The sequence below is a fragment of the Mchenga conophoros genome, linkage group LG1 (genome assembly GCF_057382185.1).
Source record: "Mchenga conophoros isolate Kocher_MC1m ecotype Shallow Benthic linkage group LG1, M_conophoros_male_GT1.1, whole genome shotgun sequence".
Classification (NCBI taxonomy): Eukaryota; Metazoa; Chordata; class Actinopteri; order Cichliformes; family Cichlidae; genus Mchenga; species Mchenga conophoros.
The window spans coordinates 35508368-35519796 of NC_140526.1; the positions used below are offsets into that span (position 1 = coordinate 35508368).

At 38.7% G+C, this 11429-nt stretch overlaps 1 long non-coding RNA gene across 5 annotated transcripts; it reads right to left on the minus strand.

Annotated features, from left to right (window-relative positions):
• Window positions 1–890: 890 nt before the first annotated feature.
• LOC146583707 (uncharacterized) lies at window positions 891–10996 on the minus strand. 5 transcript variants are annotated; one of them, XR_014892670.1, is made up of 10 exons: window positions 10907–10996; window positions 9273–10701; window positions 8569–8730; window positions 8208–8316; window positions 7983–8102; window positions 7680–7840; window positions 3683–3796; window positions 2799–2956; window positions 2314–2371; window positions 891–1361 (listed from the first exon to the last, which is right to left on the minus strand). It is a non-coding gene; the product is annotated as an uncharacterized LOC146583707 (long non-coding RNA). The 5 variants fall into 5 exon arrangements; XR_014892674.1 differs by lacking the exon at window positions 10907–10996 and having other exon boundaries at window positions 8569–8725; window positions 9273–10875; XR_014892669.1 differs by lacking the exon at window positions 10907–10996 and having other exon boundaries at window positions 8278–8316; window positions 9273–10875.
• Window positions 10997–11429: the final 433 nt, after the last annotated feature.

Here is an 11429-nt window from a genome sequence, read left to right on the forward strand (position 1 = left end):
AAGTATAGGTTTTCATTATGTGAATAATTTTAAAATCTTAGCTCAAACGGCTGCAAAACCTGTTTGCCCAGCATGGGGACATTGAGTTCTATAAGATAAAGTCATGAATACGTATATCTGAATCTTCTATCAAAAGTTACAGCTATTTATATGAAGTTGTACAAAAACGCTTTATTTTGTCAAGACAGTGGGTTTTAGAGTCTTCATCATTAAATCTCTGGTTGCTTCATTTTTCTATCCTATATCAGATATTTTAAAGGTTATCTTAGGTAAAGTTCCATTCTCATGGTGAGGCAAAGTGCTTTATGTGTGTGTGTGCGCGTGTCATGAACGGCTATAAAAGGCCTATAATTAAAGAACAAAGCGGGGTTTGAGTTCGAGTTGCGGCAGACTGTCACTACTTGTAAATGGAACGCAGCCTTCCTACGGCGGACAGCTAATAACAGGAATCGGACGCGGTCCAGCCAAGTCCACAGCAACCACCATAGCAACCGCCTAGCATGACCTTAAAAACATATTCTGTCTTCATAACTATCAAAATCGTGAAATGATTTGCAAAGTGTGAAAGTGTTACAGCTGCAGAGAGCTATGGCGGTATCTATGGAAGCTGTTTACATAGCTAATAATATACGATGTAACCATGGAGACAGTCAGTCACTTGAGCTAGCGGTGCATGTTTACTACAGTGAATAAGGTGATTGAGTGCACAGCGTCCACACTCTGCAGGGGGTAAAGACATTACTTCAATATTGTTTTATATTGATATATATTAGCCTTCTGTTGACCATCACCTCAGGTTCACCATTACAGTTTCAGATTACAGATGCACACTGTCTAAACACATTCAAAAACTCATGTCTCAGAAATAAGCACAGCTGTTCATGTTTGTCATTAGAGTTTTATTTGTAAGAAAATTATGAACTTCATATTGTGCATTAAATAAAAGAACATTTCACAACTCTGAGTCAACAGAAACAGGTAACAGAAATGTCTCTAATGTGTACAGTGTAGTGTAAGCATTAAAAGATCATAAAGGAAAAACTAACATTTATGTGAAACTAATTGTAATAAAAAATGAGCAGGTGCTTTATAGATTTAAAAGAAAGAATCTGAAAACAACACTTTTTTGGTCTAAGTGATCAAAGTAGAAAACAGAACTGATGTTCAAGAACAAACCGTAGCTGCACTAATATTACACATCTCGATCGTTGTACTGAACAGACATTGTTGCTTTTAAAACCACATGCAGTGTGTGACCATGACTGTTCACTGAGACCATGAACGCCACTTCGCTGAAGCATTCTTCTTCTTCTTCTTGCCATTAAATTGGAAGCAGAAGCAGCACGAGCTGATTTGATCTACTGAAAGGAAAAAGCAGAACATCTGAGTTGAAACCAGTCAGCTGAAATCATTAAGACAGGAACAAATTCAATGCAGTGTCTCAAGTGGCTTAGCCTGTTACAACTGTTGATACAAGCTAAATACGGTTAACACACAGTGTCAGGGAGCTCCAGTGTGGGAACTAGTGGCTTTAGGTTTGTAGTCATTTAACTTTCATCCATTCATTCATTTAATTCAGGAGGAAGAAATGCCAGGTTGGTGCAGGCTGGTTACATGCATTTGGTCCCATGCTGTCTTTAATTAAATGACTTGGTTCATTTTATGGCTGGGCTTTATGTGGGGTTATATCATGTTATTTGGGCAGGAGTACCTGTCCCCTGTTAGACTTAGAAAGTTTCTCCATAAGTAGAGTTTCTAACTCTTCTAGCACATCTGTGGCTGACAGCATTTGGTGGCTCTTTTTACCCCACACTGGTTGTGAGTGTGTAAATAGCCCCACTAGTTATTTTGGGTTGCAGTTAACTAGGGAGGAAGGGGTGGGTATGCCATGATTAGGTGAATAACAATTATATATGATACATAAATTTCACAATGCATGCATATATCTCTATCAATTAAACCTGGCCTGAGGGCTGCCATTTTTTACATTCAGTTATTTCTCTTAGAAATGTTGGAACTAAATAATGAATGTGTTACAGTTAAAGTGAAACACTGGTCAGTGTAAATGGCTCATTGGGACACAGAAACCTTTAAATTAAACCTGATATCTAGTGTCAAACAATATCAAAGCTGTAAAAGATGTTTACATTCAGAATTTATAAAACTATGATTGTAAATAAATTCAAACAAGTGAGCTTTTCTCTTTGTGCTGAATATCAACACTGTGGTTTCTTAGACTGTAAGCTTTACTTTAGTGCAACCAGTTGCAGAAGCTGCCACTCCAAATGTCTTTTGATAACAAGAAAAAAATACCTTTTCAGTACATGGCCTGAAGTTCTTCTCCGACATCTTCTGCAATCGGCTTTGTCTGCTGGTTTGAAGACAATAAACCATAAAAAAGATGATTTAGTCACTTTGTCTGCGTCATGCAGCTCGAATGTGTCGTGTAACAATGTTGAATAGCCGTCGTTATCCCTCTGCTGCGTCAGTAGGATTGTACTGTACAGCATCTCATTGATATGTGAGGAATGCTAATGTAACACGATAACAGACTTACATCATTAAAATATAAAGTGCAGGAGATATTTAGATATTTTTTATATTTATATTACATTTTATAGCTGACGGATATTACTAAATAGATAGAATTTACTAAATAGCTGGATGAACATGAAAAATATGTCTATAATAACAAATGACCATGAGAGCCAGTAGAATTAATTCAGCTGGACACTCAAAAGACGTCCTTAAATGCTCTTTAAGTGGCAGAACAGATGAACAAACAGTTAATCGCTTACTTGAGATGAAATCTGCTCAGCTACTTTGAAAACAGTTTCTAACTGGTTCCTCCTTTAACAGGATGACTGCTCAGGGGTAAGGCCATCATGCAATCCAGCAACCTTTATGGTTCTGCTTTGATTCACCAGGAACTATTAGGGAAACCTTCCAGCGCCTCCTGTGAAAGACACAGGCATAAACACACAAACATTTATTAACATGTTCCACAGTGTTCCAGTTTGATTTTCTTATCCTGTGGACAACAACGTACATGGATGCAGGTTTATTGTTAACTTTTGTAAGGTTTATTTAATGAACATATCCAGCTGCAGCTCCACTGTGATCCTGAACTGGATAAGCACTTAAGAAAATGTGTCAATAAATGGACAAACATCAACTTACTATATTTATCCAAACAGACGGGACCAATAATGCTTCGCTGAGTTAGAGACTTTAACAGACTCTTCTATGTAAGAATGTCTCGTGCTGATATACCTGCAAACTTGACAACAAAGGTTTTTCAGACTACATGTAGCTGTCCTCTATGTCAGCTAACACATTTACATTTATGTCACACTTATTTCTGCTTTCCCATTTTATAATTATTACTTACATTTTGATTAGATACCTTGAGTTTGTAAATGATCAGATTACATAATTGGAATACAATGTATCCAATTCAGGGTTGCGGGAGGATGAAGCCTATCCCAGCTGATACAGGACAAAGACAGGCTGCCAGTTTATTGCAGGGCTAATACAATATGTGTAACAGAAAATCCACTTAAATGTTTGATATTTCTTATAATAATCATAATTATGACTATTATTTAAAGGTTTCTTCATAAATACATTTTGATTTTTTATAACCCCTAAAATATAAACCTGAGCTGTTTCAGATTCTGACCTCTGACCTCAGTGACCTGGCTGTGTCCTCACTGCAGCTCCCTCTTGGAAGTACGTCTGCTTCTTGTCTTCCCCCAGTGTTGACCGCCTGATATCAAGATATCACGTACTGTAACTGAGGAACAAAAAAGGACAAACACTTGCCTTCATTTAAAAGTACATTCATACAGAGATAATCTATGGAAACACACTAGTTCACAGTTTGGGAGGAACCAGTTCCTATGAAACATTTCTGTATATGAACATCATGTGGAGAATGAATGAAATGAGTTCTTCAGGTGACTCAGCAGTCCCACACTGACAAATGAAATCTAGTTAAACTATTAAGCATATTTGCTCTTCTGAAATCTGTGTTAAACAACAACAAACATAAATTAGTAACAAAAACTACAGCTGAGTATAGGCTTTACAAACCACCAGCAGCCATAATGCTAAATTTTAATCTTCAAATGTTTCTGAGCTGTCTTCAACCTGCTTTTAGCACATTAAAGTCTCAATAAATAAAGTCAATGCAGACTCAATCCTAAATGTTCAGCACACAGAGACACAGAGGTACTGTTTAAAGTTTGGTGTTAACTTGAGTCACTGATCATTCACAGTATTACAGAGTCTGGCAGTCTTTGCATGATGTCCACGTCACTGTAAGTTTCTAGCTGACTCTCAGGTGTGCCAGCAGGAAAGAGTAATAATAACCTGCATCCTGAGGTTTGTCATGCAGGATTAAAGGAGCCAAGCTTTGTTCACACAGCTAGGATTGTATTTTACACTGACCCTGGGTCAGTATCAACTTCAAGAAGACAGCTGTAACTGTTGATAGAAGAATCACACACACATATTTATGGCTTTGCCTTATAGAATTCAGCATCTCAGTGCTCAGGAAATAGGTTTTGCAGCTGTTTGAGCTAAGATTTTCAAGTTATTCACAAATTAAAACCTATACTTTGTGTCGGGCAAGAACTAAATTCAAATGCATGTAACAGTGAGAAACGCACTGTCTTGGCGAAGTAAAGCGTTTCTCATCAACTTCATAGAGCTTGCTGTAACTTTTGATAGAAGACTCAGACAAAGATATTCATGGCTTTATCTTATAGACTTCAATATCCCCCCAATGTGTGTGTGAGTCTTCTCTCAAAATTTACAGCTGTCTTTATGAAGTTTATGGAAAAACGCTTTATTTCACCACGTTAGTGCGTTTCTCGCTATTACATGTATTTGAATGGAGAACTCGACCGACACAAAGTATAGGTTTTCAATTTGTGAATAACTTGAAAATCTTAGCTCAAACAGCTGCAAAACCTATTTCCTCAGCACGGAGATGCTGAATTCTATAAGGCAAAGCCATAAATATGTGTGTGTGTGAGTCCTCTATCAAAAGTTACAGCTGTCTTCATGAAGTTGATACTGACCCAGGGTCAGTGTAAAATACAAGTTATTCACATAATGAAAACTTATACTTTGTTTCGTGCAAGAACTCCATTCAAATGCATGTAATAGTCAGAAACGCACTGTCTCGGCGAAATGAAGCCTTTTTGTACAACTTCATGAAGTTAACTGTAACTTTTGATAAAAGGCTCAAAGCAGAGGGATAACGACGGCTATTCAACATTGTTACACGACACATTCGAGCTGCATGACGCAGACAAAGTGACTAAATCATCTTTTTTGTGGTTTATTGTCTTCAAACCAGCAGACAAAGCCGATTGCAGAAGATGTCGGAGAAGAACTTCAGGCCGTGTACTGAAAAGGTATTTTTTTCTTGTTATCAAAAGACATTTGGAGTGGCAGCTTCTGCAACTGGTTGCACTAAAGTAAAGCTTACAGTCTAAGAAACCACAGTGTTGATATTCAGCACAAAGAGAAAAGCTCACTTGTTTGAATTTATTTACAATCATAGTTTTATAAATTCTGAATGTAAACATCTTTTACAGCTTTGATATTGTTTGACACTAGATATCAGGTTTAATTTAAAGGTTTCTGTGTCCCAATGAGCCATTTACACTGACCAGTGTTTCACTTTAACTGTAACACATTCATTATTTAGTTCCAACATTTCTAAGAGAAATAACTGAATGTAAAAAATGGCAGCCCTCAGGCCAGGTTTAATTGATAGAGATATATGCATGCATTGTGAAATTTATGTATCACATATAATTGTTATTCACCTAATCATGGCATACCCACCCCTTCCTCCCTAGTTAACTGCAACCCAAAATAACTAGTGGGGCTATTTACACACTCACAACCAGTGTGGGGTAAAAAGAGCCACCAAAAAGCTGTCAGCCACAGATGTGCTAGAAGAGTTAGAAACTCTACTTATGGAGAAACTTTCTAAGTCTAACAGGGGACAGGTACTCCTGCCCAAATAACATGATATAACCCCACATAAAGCCCAGCCATAAAATGAACCAAGTCATTTAATTAAAGACAGCATGGGACCAAATGCATGTAACCAGCCTGCACCAACCTGGCATTTCTTCCTCCTGAATTAAATGAATGAATGGATGAAAGTTAAATGACTACAAACCTAAAGCCACTAGTTCCCACACTGGAGCTCCCTGACACTGTGTGTTAACCGTATTTAGCTTGTATCAACAGTTGTAACAGGCTAAGCCACTTGAGACACTGCATTGAATTTGTTCCTGTCTTAATGATTTCAGCTGACTGGTTTCAACTCAGATGTTCTGCTTTTTCCTTTCAGTAGATCAAATCAGCTCGTGCTGCTTCTGCTTCCAATTTAATGGCAAGAAGAAGAAGAAGAATGCTTCAGCGAAGTGGCGTTCATGGTCTCAGTGAACAGTCATGGTCACACACTGCATGTGGTTTTAAAAGCAACAATGTCTGTTCAGTACAACGATCGAGATGTGTAATATTAGTGCAGCTACGGTTTGTTCTTGAACATCAGTTCTGTTTTCTACTTTGATCACTTAGACCAAAAAAGTGTTGTTTTCAGATTCTTTCTTTTAAATCTATAAAGCACCTGCTCATTTTTTATTACAATTAGTTTCACATAAATGTTAGTTTTTCCTTTATGATCTTTTAATGCTTACACTACACTGTACACATTAGAGACATTTCTGTTACCTGTTTCTGTTGACTCAGAGTTGTGAAATGTTCTTTTATTTAATGCACAATATGAAGTTCATAATTTTCTTACAAATAAAACTCTAATGACAAACATGAACAGCTGTGCTTATTTCTGAGACATGAGTTTTTGAATGTGTTTAGACAGTGTGCATCTGTAATCTGAAACTGTAATGGTGAACCTGAGGTGATGGTCAACAGAAGGCTAATATATATCAATATAAAACAATATTGAAGTAATGTCTTTACCCCCTGCAGAGTGTGGACGCTGTGCACTCAATCACCTTATTCACTGTAGTAAACATGCACCGCTAGCTCAAGTGACTGACTGTCTCCATGGTTACATCGTATATTATTAGCTATGTAAACAGCTTCCATAGATACCGCCATAGCTCTCTGCAGCTGTAACACTTTCACACTTTGCAAATCATTTCACGATTTTGATAGTTATGAAGACAGAATATGTTTTTAAGGTCATGCTAGGCGGTTGCTATGGTGGTTGCTGTGGACTTGGCTGGACCGCGTCCGATTCCTGTTATTAGCTGTCCGCCGTAGGAAGGCTGCGTTCCATTTACAAGTAGTGACAGTCTGCCGCAACTCGAACTCAAACCCCGCTTTGTTCTTTAATTATAGGCCTTTTATAGCCGTTCATGACACGCGCACACACACACACATAAAGCACTTTGCCTCACCATGAGAATGGAACTTTACCTAAGCTAACCTTTAAAATATCTGATATAGGATAGAAAAAATGAAGCAACCAGAGATTTAATGATGAAGACTCTGGGTTCTGTAGTGACCTGAATGACTCTTTGCATACAATTTATTGAAGAGGACTTTAGAATGCACTTTACATTTAGACTGTTGCTGTTTAATTTTTTACATTGTTGCGGTGTTATGTCATGAATAAAGTTCACCTGCTGGGGGTTTGATGGATCAGATCATCATAATCAATGGGTCCTGAGGTGGGCGGGACTGTCTCTGGTGATGTCACCATGAAGGAACAGCATCTGGCACTGTTGCTGAAACATCCCAGTACACTGGTGTAGTTTCCTCTCCAGCTGTTTGACATTTGACACTTCAACATTAAGGGGAAGAAGAAGAAACAGTGTTAGGTCAGGTGACCACATGGTTTCTAAAGTAACTGACAGGAAGTAACCAGGCCGTTAGAAATGGATGGCATGTGTTTAGAGTTACTGGAGTTGGGTAACTCTACTTACCAAAAGCAGAAGCACACAGATGAAGGATCAGATGCTGAATGTTGCAGGAACATGCTCGTGCGGTGGTCATTCAGTGCTGCTCCGGCAGGTTAGACAGTCCAAGACTGATATACTGCCCATCTGAGAGTTTGAAAACACACATGCAAAGATTTATTTTGTATTACAGTCAAAGTTGGATGTTCATTTTTGTCCTTTAAAAATGTTTGTGTATTTGAAAGCGCTAACATTTAAGGATGACTTGGATCGTCTCCTTTAAAGGGGAGACAAGTGTATCCACTGATCCACGTCACTTTACCTGGATGATGACTCCTCTCCCCCTCACTCAGAAACGCTCCTAATATAACCAAGCAAATAAATAATATTGAAGATTTACTTACATCATTACAAAAACAGGAAAAACATCTCCCTTTGATTCTATTTCTCCATTCCTGCTGAACATCAGGCAACAAATATCTCAATAAATCACAGTAAAATGTAAAGCACATGTTTTCTCTGCTTTGTCTAACCTCTGCAGAGCCTCTGTCAAGAAAAACATATCTGTAAGCATAAAACAAATATACATTTCATAACACGTCACTGGACAAACCTCGGTCAGTTGATTTCCTCTGTGCAGTGCAGACGAACATCAGTCAGCAAGTCAAGGTGGTGAGATGGACTGGTGTCCTTTGTGACTCTGCTGGTTCTTCTGAGGAAATACCACCGTCTCTCCACACCGTCACCATCTGTGAGCACAAACTGCTGCTCTGCTCTGCCAGCATGTAGGAAATCACATATCACACACACAGGGGTGAAGAAACATTAGAACTCAACTTTGGATACTTTAGATCTAAACAGATCAAAGTAGCTCTTAGCTTCAACAATCAGTGAACAGACAAACAATGATACCATACTGATTCTGTATGAATACAATATGGTATTTTCAATACAGGTGTCAAATTAATTTACTAAAACTAATACAGATATATGTATCTTTTTTTTTTTTTGATAAATTCATTTGCTAAATTATAAGAATATATATTTTTTCATTTAACAATTGCAACTGAAAGAAATTAAATATTGAACAAAAATATATTGTCACATTCTGAGCATGCTCAGCATGCTGACAGACTTGAAGTTGCTACAGATTTTAAGAAGTGATAATTATAGGGAAAAAACTTCTCTTTTTCATCCGTTTAATCAAACATTTGATGCCTTAGATGTCTCAGTCCTATAGCATTCTGCAACTACAACTAAGCTGAAGCTTGGATTTGGCTGCAGGTGCCCTGTACATCCTTCTCAACATGTGGGTACCATTTAATCACACTTCTTCCTGAGCTTTGCTTCGTCACAAGACCAAAGGTGGCATCCCGTGTCACGGTCATATCATCATCCAGAAGAAACATTTGAAGAAACATCCTGGAGAAGAAACATTTACGCGCCTCCCGGTTTTGTTTTCTGATCCTGCAAAAAGACTGAGGACAACAAAGCCCAGAGAACACGAGATACACAACATCCAACATTCAGACTCAACAGCCTCCATAAATGAAGAGCACCAGGTTGGTTCAGTTATAGTAGATGTCATGGAATTTTTTAAATAAAGTCTGCAACACAGAAAGAGCTGTGATCATGCTATTTATTACTGTGCACAGGAGAGCAAACACACATCAAACATCACAGTTCAGTCATGTCAGCTCTGCCACTTCACGTGTCTCGCTATGAAACCTAACGGATCAATGGTTATGCTGTTTTGTGCCCTTGACGTTATCAGCACCTGTAAAGGGAGTTGTTTTCTCAAACTGCTGAAGTAAGTTCATCTAGTTTTAGAAACTTTCATTGAACAGTCTATAACAGTGTCACAACTAAGCATATGCATAAGCACTTAAATGAGAATAACATAAAATTTCTATTACAGGAGCTAGAGCCTGTCCCAGTAGTCATAAGTAGAGCACACCTGGACAGGTCACCAGTCTGTCAGAGGACTAACACAGATGCAGCCTGACTAAATCCTAAATGTTCAGCACACAGAGACACAGAGGTACCGTTTAAAGTTTAGTGTTAACTTGAGTCAGAGTCTGGCAGTCTTTGCATGATGTCCACGTCACTGTAAGTTTCTAGCTGACTCTCAGGTGTGACAGGTGTGCCAGCAGGAAAGAGTAATAATAGCCTGCATCCTGAGGTTTTTCATGCAGGATTAAAGGAGCCAGGCTTTGTTCACACAGCTAGGATTGTATTTTACACTGACCCTGGGTCAGTATAAGTATCATACAGTTTAAACGAAGCACTGAAACTTGCACATATTTATTACAGATGCACTGAAGCTAATCGAGATATTTGCTGTCAGTCTGTGGCTGCGATTAAACACTTTACTGGAAACTTTATTAACTAGTAACTTCGTCAGTCATGACAGAAGCTAATATTTCTGTGCTAACATCGTTTAAACAGTAACAGCTTTATTCCAATATAAGCTAACGTTTACACCGTAACTTTAAGCTAGCACCATAAAGACGGTAAAACACGTAATAACATCTACAAATGCATCTTAAAGCTGTTATATTAGCACTCGGTGTATTACTAACATAACCACATTAACATTATTGACACTCGCTGGTCTGACTTTTAATAGTCATTCTATAAATGCTGTCCGTTTAAACGGTCTTACCTGTACACACTGCTGTATCCACCGGATTGCAGCCAGAGTGGATTCTGGAGTCTTCCCACGCTCCTGTTAGTGATCCTCCATCTGGATGGATGATAACAACCTTCTGAACAATCTAGCAGGAGATGGTCCATATCTAGGGGATATGGACTGATAACAGCCGAAGCGGGTGAATAAAGTCACCCAGTCGCTAGCTGTGCGATTACCCAGCATACACCAGCACAATATTAGGCACAGCACCACCATAGACATTTTCAGTGGTTTTGAATGCAGGACATAGTTATCTTACCTTGTAAAATGCATGACAATAAAACAGCTAACCACCATAAAATGGTATTGTGTATGTATGTATGTGCATGTGCATGTGTGTGTGTGTGTGAGAGAGAGAGAGAGAGAGAGAGAGAGAGAGAAAGAGAGAGAGAGGGGGGGGGGAGAGATCAAAGGCGTGCGCTTATGTTTTTTCTTGATCAAGAGTGTGCCTCCTCTCTCTTATTGGATGTATGATATAGCATGTTTATTCAGGTGCACCTTTGAAGTCTATGAGAATACTTTGCAGCCTGGTCTGAGTGGTCATTTCTGCACAGACACAATGAAGCGTGCACTCAGTTTAGAGGAGGCTGTTGCTGCAGTTTTGCACTCTCCACAAGCAGTGGAGATACTTCTGACAGCGAAGAAGAATTTTTGCCAGGCACCGAGGAGCTTTGCAGCTCATGTGCGGAGGAGGAGAAGGAGAAGGAGGAAGAAGAGCAGGAGGAAGAGACAAGACTGGAGGATGGCCAGTGGAGATCTAAAAATGGAGAAATCATGTGGCA